General features: G+C 33.7%; 1 long non-coding RNA gene across 1 annotated transcript; it reads right to left on the bottom strand.

The window, feature by feature from the left end:
* Window positions 1-12,083: 12,083 nt before the first annotated feature.
* Window positions 12,084-14,580, bottom strand: LOC116183574 (uncharacterized). The gene is made up of 3 exons (XR_004148213.2): window positions 14,535-14,580; window positions 12,341-12,526; window positions 12,084-12,189 (listed from the first exon to the last, which is right to left on the bottom strand). It is a non-coding gene; the product is annotated as an uncharacterized LOC116183574 (long non-coding RNA).
* Window positions 14,581-16,695: the final 2,115 nt, after the last annotated feature.

Here is a 16,695-nt window from a genome sequence, read left to right as displayed (position 1 = left end):
ATAAACTTCAAAGAATAGGCAATTTTTTCCACAATAAAAAGAAAGTGGCTGATGGGGAAAGAGTGCCAGTGATGCCTTCTGAGCTAAAGGAAATAGTACATTCTTTCTCTTCAGGGCAGTTTGTGTGTCTTTTCTAATCTTTACTAGCTGTGCAGATGTTAATGACCACTTTTCCCCAAACCTCTTTTCCTAATGCTTTTCATCCACAATTCTTCAAGAGTTTCAAAAGTGTGAAATGTCAGCAAAATATTTCACAAACAGACAGAATAATAGTGAAGACAAAAGAGAAACTATAATAAACATCTGCTGCAGACCCTGAGGACTGAAGAGAGCAACAGGAAAGCAAACAAAAACACTACTGGGCAAGTATTAAAACTCAGGACAACAAGATAATTTGCTCAAGGGTGACTACAATGAGCTGGACATCTGTTGGGTAACAAATACGGGATACGGCAAAACATCAAAGATATTCTGCAATTTGCTAAAGGAAAACCTCTTGATCACTAGAGGATGCAACCATGAAGGCAGCAAGTCTGTATTAACTTCTTCCAAGCTGGTGTGATTGGAAATCACTTACATATCAGATAACCTGTTGATAAAGGGCCACTTTCATTAAAAAGAAATCATAGAACAGAAAGATAAATATAAATTTGTGACTTTAAAGCAAGTGTTTTGATCGCTACATATTATATGAACTAACACCAGATTACTTTCTACATCTTTGTTGAAAATTCAGATGTTATCATAAATGTGTTTTTTGTGTATTCATAGTTTCTCTCCCTTTTTCCAGCCATTCTTTAACAGTTCTTGTGCTGATCTATGTCTGGACTTAGTGCTTTTCTTAGCTTGTGCTCTTTGTCCCAGCAGCTCATAATTAATTTTTCTTGTCCAGCATGTCCCCATTTGTTTCCATAATCCTGTCTCCTTGCTTTAACAGATCCTGGTTCTCATTCTCACATTCTCTCTTACCTGATGCATTCCAAAATTTTGTCCTCATGTCTGTCTGATTCCTCTGTATCACCATGAAATTTCTTTTACTTCATTAAGAAGAGAAGTTAATCAGGTATCAGACTCAGACCTTGTGTCAGACTCGGACCTTGTGCCAAGCCAGGGCATTTCAAGTTCTCTTAAACAAATTCAGATTTGTAGTACTTTCAGTTTAGGGCTGGAGCATGTCCATTGGCTTTTTGAAGAAAGTAGAGACACAATATAGTAAATGACATTTTAGTAAGTGCTGTGACCTGTGAGAAGCTTGGACATATTAAATGATCATGTAGACAAAAAAAGAAAGTTAAATAATATAGAAACTACCATGCCAAATGTCAGCTTCTGCTCCAAAGATTGGAGGCATTCAAGGTTTTCAAGGAAAAGATTTCCAACTTTATTGCATTAACTAAACTATGCCTTTTTCCTTAACTCACATGTCAAAGATAGTTGAACAATTTCTGCTGAAGCTCTCCCAAAACACACACCCTAGGCCAATACCAGACATGAAAAATTCCAGCACAAATGCTAAAAGTTGGCAATATTTGAAGCAACTTTAAAAGAATTCTAAATAAATTTGACTACTAGCTTCCTCCCAGATGTTATTGATGGGAATTCTGCTTTTCAGAAACTTTATTGTTTATGTTTATATTGTTATTATTATTATTATTAAGAATTTTTTTAGTTTAAAAAATTCCATTCACTCTACCTATGAAGATATTAAGCAAGGTTTTATAAACCAGCTGGTTTCATTTGAAAGTATATGTATGTATATTTTAAAAGAACTTTAAAATGTTTGAAGTACATCTATAGTGACTGCAGCTATAGTGTAGAAAAATCTCTATTAGATTTAAAAGCTGAAGGACTAATCACTAGCTGAAATTGAAGGACCAGCAGCAGCCCAAGCATAGCACCAGACAGACCTTGAGAAGTTCTGACCATTTAGATATGCAGCTGTTCAGAGTTTTGTCAGGCTTATTTACATCTTATTTTTTGAGTTGTTTCTAAAAGATAATTGGAATCACTGCTCATATAAGTAAATAAGCAGAAAAGCAAGGATGACAGAATCTGACCTTGCCAGTTGATAGTATAAGACCAAAACCATAATTTAGTGAAAGCTATTCTTTTAAGTAGTGCTACTTTAACCAAGACTGTATTGTTGATGTTATTAACCTTCCTTAAGACCTTTGAGAAAAGAAGAAAATCTGAAGATGCTCAGTAATTTGAAGAGTATGTTATGAACCTTATAAAAGAGATCAATTTCAACAACCACCTGTCATCTACTGGCATAAAAGTAATGAAATTGGAATAGCCCACTGGAGAGGCTGCTGATGCTCCAGTTAGTCTTCATGTAATTGAAAGAATTTGGCCATGATTGAAGCATAAATTGTATGGATATTTTTGTTAGGAAGCTTGGCAGACTCCTTTAGGGAATTAATTATTCTCTAATGGATACAATGACAAAGTTCTGTGCTATATTTCAGGAATTTTATTTCTGAGGTTCTTCTGTCTTACTGCAAAGAAGGAGCAACATATATATCTGCTGTCTATCACTGTAATTTCTTTCTTAGGAATCTGCTGTACAAAATATGATGACATAGCTCAAATAATCTATTTCTTTCAGAAAAATAAATTTGTCTTTTTAATTCTTAGGGTGTTTAAAAATATTTTTAATTATAATTTTTCAGATTTTAGGATTTACCAGTCACCCCTGTGACCCGAGGAGTAATAAAAACTTTTAGAGAATTATAGTGATGTCACTGTAGAGTCTTGTGAAAAGGTCTTGTATGTTAAATATGAAAAAGAAAGCCTTTGGTCCTCTAAAATCTGTAGTTTTGTCAAATGAAGTGACTTTACTGTAAGGTCAGAATTGAAAGCTTCAAGTTTCACTAGATAATTCTGCATGGATCAGCTTATTGACACTTTTCTACTTGTTTTTAAGAAAAAAAGTGCTTAGTCACATGGGAATTTAATAATTCCCCATTTGAATTCTGTCTCACAAAGCATGTATTCACATCCTTAATTTTCACTTGATGTTTAATCCCACACTGGATTCAGTTAGATTAACAACTACGCTAAAGCTGATGGAGACAACCTGTTTTAAACATAATCTTATTGAAAACCTTCAATAGATAGGAGACAAAGACCTACTGTTATTTTAGATATGCTAGAAGTGAAAACCTACTTTTTATCCCTTTAAAAATTTAGTATAATTCAGTTCAATTTAACTGAAGTGACACTAGATTTTTTCTAACATGAATAAAAGTAAATCACCATCAGAGGATTTATTTAATAGGGTTAAACTGTACAAAAAAGAAGAAAGAGCATTTTTTTTCCTTAGAGGCACCTTTGAAAGCTTCCCTTACATTAGGAGAATCAGAATGCAAGAAGTCCCTTTTGATGATTTTTTGAAATATACATTTGAACTGAAATGGCAGTTATCACTTTGAGGGTGGAATTAGGATGAAAATTCCTATTTTTATTTGTATGCAGGTATAAGAATGGGTAAAAAAAAACCTACCTGTTTAAGACATTTTTAAATATCTGAATATAACTTGAGGCAGTAAGAATTTTTCTGCTTAATGATGAGTTATAACACCAGATTTTTAAAAGAGAAGACAACAAGATAATAATGATGCAGGTATTATGCAAAATAATCCATACATTGCAACTATTTGAAGTATTTTTTCTGATTGTTAATATTTGCAGACAGTATAACTGTGGTGCTGTAAATATATATGTGCTGGGTATCTGCCAGTACATAACATGTAGATGGTGGTTCCTTGTCTGTCACATTAATAACAAAAGTTTATTACATGGTCAGGTGCCTCTAGTGCAATACTCACTGAATAAATGGACAAACAGCTAAATATATGCCCAATTAAACAGGTATAGCACTCAATCAATTATACATATCAGAATATAAAATAATTTCCTGTTTTCTAGAAACACAAAAGGTGAAAGATATGAAAACTAAGAATCACATATTTAGTGCTTTTATAAAATTATATTATGTCATATTTTAATTCCAGCACTTAGATATATTTGCAGTTAACCTATATGGAGTCAGGTTATCTAGGTGCTTAAACATCAAGTGGATATTAAGGATGTGAATACATGCTTGGTAGGATGAAATTCTTTCAGTAGTTCCCAGATATGCTGAGTAAATCTATTATGTGCAAGAGGAATGAATACACTTGCACATAAAACTAAATTCTTGGCCCTGTTGGAAAATACTGAGCATTTGCATACCACTGTAATAAAAACATTTGGGATTTATGCACATTATATACTTTATAATATATTCTCTTTATTTATAGATGTCTCATGTATTTAAAAACAGGCCAGATTTTGAGATATTACACAGATATTACACATGTACTAGCACTGAGTCACTTTGGTAATTTTATTTAAAAAAACCCCATGATTATGGAGTCCTGATAAACACTGTTAGCCTAAATTTCCATCAGGTATCAATAATAGAAATACTGGAGTAGCAATACAGAGTAGGTTCTATATGTCTTAATCTATAAATATTCTAAAGAAAGTGGTACATCATGCCTGAGTCAACATTTTCCAGCATAGGATATGAACTTGGGAACACTTATGGTGGGGAAATGCCACAGTTCAGTCTACTACATACTTATATATAAAGCAGTCCAAAGGCCCTTTCCCAGTTTTTACCAACATGAAGATTTAAAAAAAGGGGTCTTTAATAACTATACAGCAATAATATATACCATGCCTTTTTGCATTTTTTAAATTGCTATTTTAAATACTCTGTGATGACAAAAGTAGTGATGACAAATCATTTTGTTTGCCTTGTATTTCTTCTCTGTAATTTTCAGCTTTTGTTTTTGGTACATTTCTTCTAGTTTGAGAACCTGATTTCTACTGCAATACAATTTTGATGACTTTTTAATTTGCATACTTTAATTCTCTGTCATGTAGCAGAATAAGTTGTTACAGAATGTAGTTTGCTAGTATCTCTTTTTAGAGGCACTTCTCCTATACTAAGATTAAAACCTATTAAAAATAGCTGTATTAGGTATCTGATAGTCCAACAATGGAGAAAAATTTTAAAGCTAAAAGTCTATTTTTTCTTTTCTATCCCAAGGGTTTTTGAACAGGGAAAATACCAAAGACAGATAAACACTGAATTTAGATTATTAAATATATGAACCTTGTCCCTCATTTATGTGACTTGAATTTTTTTTGTTCTTGTTTATAGACATTAGAAAACATGTATTTTGAAAAAGGAGGAAGAAATAACTTTAATCTAAATTCAATTTATAAAGCCTAGATTCCATTTCTGTTTGAATGTGTAGGTGTAACTTCATGAAAGTCTGCCTGAGCCATTATCTTGTAAGAGTCTCTCAGGAAGAAAAACCCTGTTGTTTTTGAAAATATATATATTATTGTTTTGCTTCACTGATTTAACTATATGAAATATCTTGAGTACAAATGATCCCAGACCTTTGACTTTATGGCTTCTACCTTTGATTTTGTGCTGACCTAAACTAAAACTTTTCCTATGAGTTTAAATTAAAATCTAATTCATTTAAATATGAGTTTCTCAACATTTTGATTTACAAACTTATGAACCTCTGTAAACCTTTTTGACTTGAACTCAGTTGCACACACATTTCAGTACAATGTTGAAAATACTTTTATTACTTAATAGTGATTTGAATCAAGAATAAAAAATGAAGTTATTCTTAAAAGGTAGTTAGTATTATGATTCCATAGTCTTCTGAAATAAATATATTCTCACTTTTATGTGTTTAGAAAGCTTGGTTTCCCATAAAATCTTGCTTCAAAACATTGGAAAAAAACTGCTTTAAAAACCAATCTACTTATATCAAGAACACTGAAAAGTAAACTGCAATTTCAGCCTCTCTGACTTGCTGCTCTTATTGTATTTTTTAATTTCCTTTTATGGCATTGCTTCTTCCTCTGCAGTGAAGTATTTCACACAATAAGTGGACCATGTGCTTTTCTACATGAGTCATTAATAAAAGGCCATAAATTAAAAAGGGAATAAGGTATAAAATTCATACTGGGTACTCATGACTAAGCTCTTCTGACTTTGTCACTAAGATATTTTAGAATGGATGAAAATAAATGTTTGATTACAGAAAAGTTAATTTTAGTAAATTTACTATTGAAAATTAGTTCCACTGAGATTTTGTAAGAAAAGATTTAGCAAGATTATTATTTCTCAAATGTTTCATATATGCACTCAATAACTTCAATACTTTCTGTCAGTAGAGTATAAAGCATATTTTTTCCACTAGATTTTAAGCAAATATTTGTTCTGAAAAGTGGTAGCAACATGATAACCTAAAACTATTTCCTGAGGAATACTCTTGAAAGAGAATAGCTTACTGCAACATATTAGGTTCCTTTTTTGTGCCAAAATATGTATTTTTTACTATTATACCATGTTATACTATTTTATTAATGAAGTTCTGAATACTATTTAATGAAAATTTACATATTTTTATCCCCTACAGATCACTTCAGGGCATGACCTTAAATTAGTTGAAACAAAGCTTCCGTGACTTTAATTTAATTTTCATGCCAATAATTTTTTTTAGGATCCAAAGCTTACAGCAATCTTCAGATATGGGATATATTATCTGATATATTTATTGCATTTCTTTTCAAAACAGGCCTGTAGATTATTACTGAAAAGAAATGTGAACACATTTTTTTTTCCTTAATTTTTCTTAATTTTCTCAGATCTGTTTACCACTTTCATAACAGTCTCATCCCAACAATATAAATTATTTATTTAGCATCTTGTTTTTCTCAGTATCTGTGTTGAATTCCTCAGAAATCAAACTTTCCTGGTGTGACTAACATAGTTTCCAGACCAAAGTCTCAAATTTATCCATCTTAAAGAATATGCATGAATGTATCAAAAGTATTTCTGAATACCTCTGAAGGTGCATTGGCTGCCAGATTCTTAGTTTACGTATTTAATCTAGTCTAAATCTCTCTACAGTCACTTTTCTCTGGAATTACATGAATTTTTTTTTGTCCCTGCTACAATATTTCAAGCATTACTTCTTATCACAATGGCTAATTTATTTTAATTTTTTTCCTAGTGAGATAGTGAAAATTTGTATCTTCATTAGCATACATTTATTTTTCAGACTCTGATTAGGCGTATGTGTTCTTTAGTGTTTCTTACAGTTTTAAGTCTCTTCTGGTGGAGAGTTCAATTTTTCCATTGAGACCCTTTGTTTTGCCCAGTCTTAGGGCTTTTGATGATGTTTTGCTTGCCTGTAATTGCACACATTTCTGTGAAATGCATTTCCCAAAATGAAGCACTATCTCACATTTCAGCTCACTGATGGTATATAAAACTGTGCTGTTACTTAATAGAATTAGATCTTCCTACTTAGAAAATAATTTGCAATTTATGCTTCACTAAAGCCTCCTTCCTAATTCCCGCACACCCCTTCAGTCTGTTACAGAATTTTTTACAAAATGATTAAACAGACTGAAGGTTTAGGGATTTTTTGATGAAAGTCTCCAAGCATTGTGCTGTTGCAATGTTTTGGCAAGAACCTCTGTAACTTTGTTTTTCCCTCAGTAAAACTGCTATGTAACTTAATTTCATTTTTCACTCTGTTTTAAGTGTTGATTTTATAGAATTGGCATAATTGTATTTTTTTAATGTATACTTCTTAACTCAATTAGAAAGAAGCATTTACTTTCATAGGATATGTCAATTTGCAGTGAAAGACACATCAAAGCAATGTGCAGTGAGATTTCTGGTGGTGAAAATCCTGCTGGGGCTATGTTAACCACAAATGGACTGTACTCTGTTTTACAGTGAATGTTTTTGTCACACAGTTTTCCTTTCAAGTAAAGAGAAGCAAAGATCAGAGAATCTGTATTTAGACCCTAAAACCTGGGTAAAAGAAAAATTTCACCTAAAAAAATAATCACATAGCAAGATAACCTGTACAAGGGTGAGGCACATAGGGAATGACCCTTCTAGGAAACTTGGGGCTAAGGGGGGCTGCCTGCTGTTGCTGCAGAAGTGAAGATATCACAGGCTTTTACTTCTCAAAAATTCTGGTTTTGAATGACAACTTTCAGCTACTCCTGAAAAAAGGGTGCTTCAAAAGTTTGCTTTCAGCTGAGCCCTGGTAGTGGCTGGGAGCTGGTGGTAGGGAGCAGGTTAGATGGGTGCAGGCCTGGAGAACAGGAGCCTGGAGAGGGCTGGGAACCCTGATGAAGGCAGCGTGCTCAGCCATGAAAGTGTTATGGCACAGGGCAGGGCTCCTGGCACCGACAGATATGGACAAAATTATTATCTACTGCTCGAATTCCAGCATGTTCTCAGCTCCTATCAAATCCAAAACAGTGGGCCATGAGCATGTGTGTCCTTGTGCAACTGCTTTTATCTGCTTGGGTCTCCCAGGTGTTCCCCTCCAGGTGGGGCCTCAGGTGTGCCATTCCGGGCTGCACTCCAGGGGGTGGGGGATAGAGCACATCCCACTCTTCACAGAACTTGCACTGCCTTCCCTCACCACCCCTCACCCTCACTTCCATTGCTTTGAGCCAGTAATAATTTTCTCCAACCTCTCAGACCTGGGAAACAGGAAGAATTAGAGGTGTGCGTGTGGTTAGGGTTGCTGGTAAATGGCAAACTGGGCAAAAGACAACATCTTGTCGTGGCAGCAAAACAGGCCAAGAACCTCCTGATGTGTAAAAACAGGAGGACATGTAGGAGGTCCAGAGAAATGAATGTTCTTTGCCTTCTGTAAAACTTCATCTAGTGACAGGGATCTATTTTAGGTCCTCTGACAGATGGCAAAATCTTATGAACTACAGCAAGTTCAGGCAAGTCACTTCATAGTGGTGAATGTTGTCAGGGTGAAACACAACAGGTATAAACTGAAACAAGAAGTCAACAAGAAGAGCAATACTGATCTAAGATTGTACTGAATGAAGTGATGCTCAGCATGGGATATTTGGGAGAGTAAAACTTACATGAGATCTGAGCTGCCTTTCTTTCTGTCAGACAAAACACAATCACACTGGCATTGAATGTTAGACTACTGAGAAATGTGGTGTATTTATGATTTTGGCACTTTTATCATATCTGTTGTTATAAAGAGAAATTCGGTACTTCAATTTTGCAGTAGTTTTTGAATCATGTTTCCAACAGAGTTAAAAAGGGAAAAAAATATAACAAGGCATTTCAAAAGAAAAATACAACCTTAAAGATTAAAACTGGGCCTGCTCAGTCTCAGGAAGATATGACAGAGAGGAAACTTCATCAATGTCTGTCAGTATCTGAAGGGAAGATGTCAAGAGGATGGAGCCAGGCTCTGCTCAGTGGTACCAAAGCAGCAGGATAAGAGGCAAGGGGCAGAAACTGATGCACAGGAAGTGCTACCTAAATGTGCAGGTGACCAAACACTGGAACAGATTGGCCAGAGAGGCTGTGGAGTCTCCGTCACCAGAGATATTTGAGAACCCCTGGGCACAATCCTGTGCCATGTGCTCTGGGATGACCCTGGCTGAGCAGGGAGGTTGGACCAGATGCTCCACTGTGATCCCTTCCAACCTGAACCATTGTCATTCTGTGATGCTGTGATATTCATCAGGTCCCTTTGCTACTATGAGTATTAATGGGAATAATAAGATTTGATGAGAGTCTTTTAATTAGAGAGGTTCTAAAGGATCTGATAATTTTTTTTTTCTTTGTTTCAAAGGTAATCAAAAGTTTTAAACATCTAGACAGTGTTGTTAACTTTAGGGTAGTTTATCTTAATTATCTTTCTCTTTGTGTATATTACTTTTATTTAAATAGGCTGAGTAAAGAAGTTGCCAAAGCTAACAACAAAGGCTGATTTCACTTTATTTCTCTCTGCAAAAGAACTGCAATAATGCAAGAAAACTAGGCTGCTCCTTGGAGACTAGCTGTACCATAATTTGTCTTTTTTCTTAAATAGTAATATTTATTTTCTTAAATAGTAATATCAGTTAGAGGTATTTTTGTTTCTTTTGAATTTATCACTAACTTAAGAGAGCCTAGCTATTTCTATTAACATTTCTTCATTCTTATGTTTTAACATTACTAGAAATAATCTTTTAGAATATTTAGGCTACTGAGGAACACTGAACCACTCATCCAATTTTTATAATGATAAAAAATGTTACTTTAACCTTCAAAAGTAATTTGAAATGTGACAAGACAGTCCCAAAAACAATGTAGCAGAAATACTTTTTAAAAAGTTATTTAAACTTGTAGTAATAAAGCATAATTTAAATAAACATGGCATAACTAGATGAACTTTAGTGAATTATGTTTTTTTAGAAGACTTTGTATGTTTTTGATTAAAAAAATCTAAAATGAATTGCAAAGGAGAAACAAAGAGTAGTAGTAAGTATGGTGCAACATTTGCCATAAAATTTTTGCATCTGTGGAGAATTAATCTTTCTATTATTGTGACATTTGTATTAAAAGCAGGAATGTGACAATAAATCTGTTGATGATGCAAAAATGTGTGGCGTCCTACAAATGTGCAAGAATATTACATAGAAATAAGTGAAAGCAAGTATAAGAAATAAAGTATTACATTATAACAAAAATAATATAAATGTCTGCTCTAAATCAGGTGATGATTTGGAAAGAACAGAAGAAAATATTTTGATCAGCATGTGGCTGAGACACCATTATACCTCATCACTAATGGCATTCTAATTCATAATTTGTGAAAGACAATTTCAGTTAATATCTTTGCAAAAATTACTGAGAAGGACTACATATCTGAGGACTCAAAACATAATTTAAGAGTTTATAATTTTTACAAAGCAGCTTGGTAAAGGAGTTGAGATTCAACTGCAGCATTGTATTACTGTGGATTATGTGAGACCCTGTGTCAGATAACCAGCTTTAGTAGATATTCCTTGGTTCCTAAATATTTTTTGAATAAAATGTAAGGTTGGTGTGAATTTCTTCCTAATGGTGCTGGAAATCACACAGCTTGCTCTGCATATGTTTCTGTATTTTAGCAAGGGCTTTGTAGAGAATAGTGCTGAAAGCTGACCTTTGAAATGCACTAAATTCTTCTGTGCTGTCTTTTATGTACAATTTATCACTACTCTGTAGATCATGCTGCATAGCACTTTATTTTTGAGCTAGTCATGTGGTCTTCCATAGGCCTATTCAGTGTATGAGACGTTATCCAATGTGAATTTAGTATTGCATGTCATTCCTCAGTTTGCATTAGCATCCTTTGATTTTAAGCTGCTTGTTTCTTAAGGAGTGATTTTTTATATATATTTTTAGTCCTCTCAGCAATTACTTTATATAATTTCTCTTGCCTTTCTTTTCTTTTCAGCTTTTCTGAAGACTTTTTTTTTTCATTTTTTTCTTTCCTTATGATACCAAACTAGGTATTTTCATCTTCTATATTCACATATGAGAATATAAGCCTAAATATCAAAATAATTTTCATCTTCGATACTTCTTGCATTTCATAATTTCCTTTATGTGTTCTATCTACCCTGATTAATACTACATTCAATAACTATGAAAGATTAAATTGCAAATATGAATAAAAGCAGAATTAATTTTAATATTTCTTTTCTAAATCTAAATATATGTTACAGTTGCTCCCTCATTTTATATTGTATTGTTATAAAGACACAGACTGCTATTCAGAAATTCTGTATGTCTCAGAAATAGATATTTGATATATTAATAGATAGTAAATATATATTTGAAGAACTGGAATAATGGAAAAATATATTTATCCAGATTGATTGAAAAAGCTAACCTGCAACTTAAAAAAAATGTATCGATGAGAACCAGAGGTGGTTCCAGCGTACTCATTTCCAATTAATTTTTTTACTTATTTTTAAAAAGGTTTCAGAAAAAGAATGGTGGGGAGGGAGGGAAACAAACAAATAAAACAAAGAATAAAATAAAATAACAAACTAAAACCCAACCTTTTTATGTTCCCAGAGAAGGAGCTATAACTATTGAGAATACCCTAAAATGTTTCTTATGCTAAAAAAGTAACAGATGGTATCTTCATAACTTTCTTCTCCACCTTTCATCCATTTTTATTGTGTCAACAACATCCTTTCTCTTTCACACACTTGGTAACTGTCCTGCCCTTGTTGAATTCCTTGTCACTTTTGTATGAGATGCTTGACTTTATAAAATTTCTGTGAAAAGAAAAAACAGACAATTACGTTCTAATGGCTTACTCTTTCCTGCAGTGTAGGATATGTTTAGTTCCTTCTGTGCTTACTTTTAATAATTTTTTTTGGAAACGGAATTCTTAAGAAATTCCTTTCTGCATGAGTTTATACTTACCTGATGGAGCATGCAGGATGGAACAACGGAGTTTTTTTCCTCGGCAGTTTATAGAAGCCATCTTTTGTCCATCACCCTAACACAAGGTTGGCAAGTAGATATGCACACATGAACTGCAAAGCTCTCCGGTGTCTGACAGCACCAGCTTCACCTGAAGACTCTGCAGAAGCATGGGCTGTGATCCCACTGATATTAATATATATATAACATATAACATACAATATATAATATATTAATATATAATAATATTTTACTTTCTTCAAACAACTGAAATGGAAGGACTACATATTTAGTTTTTATATAATGAATATTTCTTAATAGAATTTCTCCTACATTCTTGTTTTCCATTTGACAGCAGCTTTTTCAGTCACTGCTTAGACTCACTACAGAGTACATTTGGTATTTAAAAAACAAAGGTTCCACCCACTCTGTCCTATTTCTGAGCAAAAGAAGTGAAGAAAATGGTGGTTTTACTGTAAAAAATGTTCAGAAAACTCAGAAAATCTTGTTTCAGAGGAAGTAGTTAACCAGAGAAAGTAAAAATACTTTACCACACAAACTGTTTGTCACTGTATTTATGAATAATTCTTACACAATAATGAATGCAGATATTGTTTTTTACAATCAATCTTTTTTTAAAAAGTAAAATGCAGGCAATTACTCTATGAACTAGCTATATCATCTTCCAAGCAGCCCCATGTGGTGCTTTGCTTTGGATTTGTGGCTAAACAGTGTTGATAAATGTTTGTCATTTTCCCCCTCTGCTACTTTCCCCACTGAGGGTAGGCTGGGGATGGCTAAGAAGCTGGGACAGCTGACTCCTGCTGAATGAAGTGATATAACACACCCTATAATGTCATGCTCAGGAATAAGAATGGACAGAGGAATAAGGAGAGAGGAGTTTCAGCCAAGGCGGCCCTTTTTCAGAAATTGGCAGGGTATCTGTCTGCATGAGGTGGGGAGTGCTTGCCTTCGCATAACTTGTTTTTTTTCTCTTTCCTTCACTATTAATCTGTTTTTGTTGCAACTAAAGTTTTCTCATGATTACTCTTCTTGTTTTGTCCCCCATCCCACTGGGGTTGTGGTGGTTGAGTGAGCAGCAGTGTGGGCGCTTAACTAAGGGCTAACTCACAATGCTTTACCTACATTCTGTAATATGAAGCTTCACTTTTATGAAGTGGCAGAACTTGGTTCTCTCTATGCAAGGATCCAGAAATGCACCTAACTCCAAGTCTGATTTTGAGGATCTTATCAAGTGTGTGATGGGAAATGAAAGGGATTGTTTAGATGTTTAAAGCCAGGAATGTATAAGTATATTCCTGAATTTTGCCCTTACCAAATGTATTTCCAAGACAATGCTGAAAGTGGGATGCTTGTTACAGAATCTTTTGTAAACTGCTTTAATGAGTTCCAAAATATGCATACATACATAAATATGCATGAGGAAGAATAATTTAATTCTTTACAAATGTGCTGCATATTTGCATGGTCATTAACAAATGAGCTCTAGGCCATGCATTGAAACAGCCACATAAACAACACCAGAAATATGATCATTCTTTCCCCTCTTATCTGGAAAAGGTGCACACTTCAAAATCATTAAACTTTGTGTGTGAATAAGGAACATGGTGATCATTCTGATTTCCATATAGTTTAGTAGAAGTATGAGACATCTTCCTCCCATGTATATAAATGCACACATAAACACATTGTTTTCTATTGCAAATGAAAAGTGGTTTTAGCTGCATAGATGTTGTTTAAAATGTTAGTATTTACAGGAAACAGAAGAAAACCAACATCTCCCTATGAGAAAAATAAATTATCTCATAGCAGAAAAATAAATTATTAATCTCCTCTGCTGCTCCCCAACACCTCACCAAAATTACTTCTTGAGCAAATTTCTTTAAATGATACATCTGTGTTCTCTGATGATTTCAGAGCTCATACACAAAAAGCTTAGATAGGTGCATTAGAACAGAAGCAGATATGTAAAAAATAAAACTACTTCTTATTATAGCTTATATTTATATTGGGAAAAAATAAGATAAAGGTGACAATGTTGATATCACAAATAAAATAGTCTCTCTTGCATTTTTTAAATTTAAAGTTGTTTCCATGAAACATATGAGAAAGTATACAATATATTTTAAATCTCAGATTAATAACACAAAGTAAAATAAAGGCAGTAACTTACATTCTGCAGATCTTGACCCTGCCAACAAGACTTGAAAAAGCTGGCAAAAAGGTTGTCCTCTTGTTGAATTGTTTGGCTCATGTTTTATGCACAAGAATGCTTTGCTTCCAGATTTGGCATGAATGCTTTCCTGTTTCCCTCAGGGACGAATGCATCCAGGGCAACAAATAAAAAGGACGAAGTCCCACTTTCTGCTACAGTTTAAGATAATCTTCATGATACAAGCTGCTACCACAGATTAGAATCTTTCTTTATACCAGTCTGTGTCTTTTTTGTTTCAGGTGTTCGTTAAAAATCCTTTTGCAATAGTGTGGAATAGTCAGTTGATTTCAGGAGTGGTTAACTGTGATCTGCACTGTGTTTGGGAACTAATTATAGATTATTTTCCTGGCCCTTTTCTGCATAGCTGATGTTTGGCTCTGTGTTCTGGCATGTGGCTTTTGGATCCACAGTGACTCGGTGGAAATGGCTTTCTCAAAGTGCTTCTTCCTGAGTAAATTTAATCTGCTTTTTGCCTTTGTCCATTACTTTCTCTTGGGAAGCACTGATTTTGTGTCACAAACTTCAAACATTTTTGATTTTGATGGAGATTTTGAACAACTTCACTGCAGACATATTTCAGTCCTCTTCCTCTGCTGCAAGTTTGCTCTTGACTGTCAAGCTCCCATGTGAAGGAAACAATAATCCTAAAGTATTCATTCAGTGGTGTAGATACAAAACAAAGTATGCATGCTTTTTTATATGTGTTTTATATGTGTTTTCAGCCTGATCTTTAATAAATGCATTATTAAAGAAAAAAAAAAAAAGACTATTTGAATGCTGGACAGTTCTGTCAGAGGTGATCTGCAGGAAAAACAGAGGTGAACTGCAGTGGTTTGTTTCCAGGTAGATCAATACTTTTTTGTTCACTGAAGCAGAATGGAATAATTCATACTGCTGTATACTGCCATATGGCTACAGATAAAATGTTCCCCTTCTTTAATACAACAAAGCCCATGGACATAAGCTCTAAACTCTTTCTAATCTTCTGCACATGTATTATAAATGTATGAACAGCTTTATGGTTTGAGTATGAATCTGTAGAAGCCATTTAAAATAAATTATATGTAATCCATAGTTTGAATAATTAAAAAAATAACAAAATATCTATTCTACAACCTAAGTTATACATGCAGCATAGCACAATCTTTAATTTTTGCAGTGTGAGATAGAATTTTCCTGTTACTTAAATACAATTATTCCAAATTTCCTTTCACAGGCAATTTGTAAATCTTCAGTGGCATGCTTTCAGGTGCAAGCAATATACCTGAAATGTTGGAACATTTTAATGTTGGAACTTTTAAAATGTTATTCAAATCTCTTTGGGAAATATATGTCAACACACTTTGTTAAATGAATATTAAATTACAAATCCCAAATATCTGTTGTCATACACATTAAAAAAACTCAAAGCAAAAAAAAAAAACCCAAAAACTTGTTAAGTTGCAGCTTTCACCTTGAAGGGACCAAAAATATTTATTTCAAATTATCTATAACTAATGTGTAAGCCAGTTTGAAATGCAGCTTTTTGCAGCTAGACACCCATGTAAAGACATAAAATGGAGACTGTAGGATAAATTTCTAGCAAGTATCAACTGTATTAGAAATTTGGCTGATGAGCTTCTACCAAGTAGAAATTGTGTGAATATTGGTTTTGAAATTAATTCAATATTGTTCCTGAGTATTCCTTTTTATCGTCAATATAAATCAAGTTTCATTAATTTATTAGCAATTTATTAGTAGCTATGATGGTGTATAAAAACAATACACTGATGATAATTAAATTTCATCTTTTTTTAATACACAAAATGTCTTATAGGATAAGCTACTTGGTCTTCAGAATAGGTATCCAAACCTTAACAAGAACCTGTAAATGATTTCATGCCACCACCCTGGTCAAGTCCCAGACTGCAGGTTTCAACAGGCCAGTGTGGGGCACAATGATAAAAGATGATAAACACATGAAAAAGACAGGATTAATCTGCTACTAGTTTATAAATAGAGAGAAAGATAAAGCCTAAAGAAGCTTAGTCCACTTTTAACAAGAGTTCTCATGTTTAGCCTTTGGGGTTGTTTATATTGTTCTGCAATCAGAGAAGTTGAGCAGCGCTCCTTTAAACAA

Source organism: Lonchura striata, chromosome 4 (assembly GCF_046129695.1).
Source record: "Lonchura striata isolate bLonStr1 chromosome 4, bLonStr1.mat, whole genome shotgun sequence".
Lineage (NCBI taxonomy): Eukaryota > Metazoa > Chordata > Aves > Passeriformes > Estrildidae > Lonchura > Lonchura striata.
This window is presented reverse-complemented; position numbering and strand designations above follow the sequence as displayed.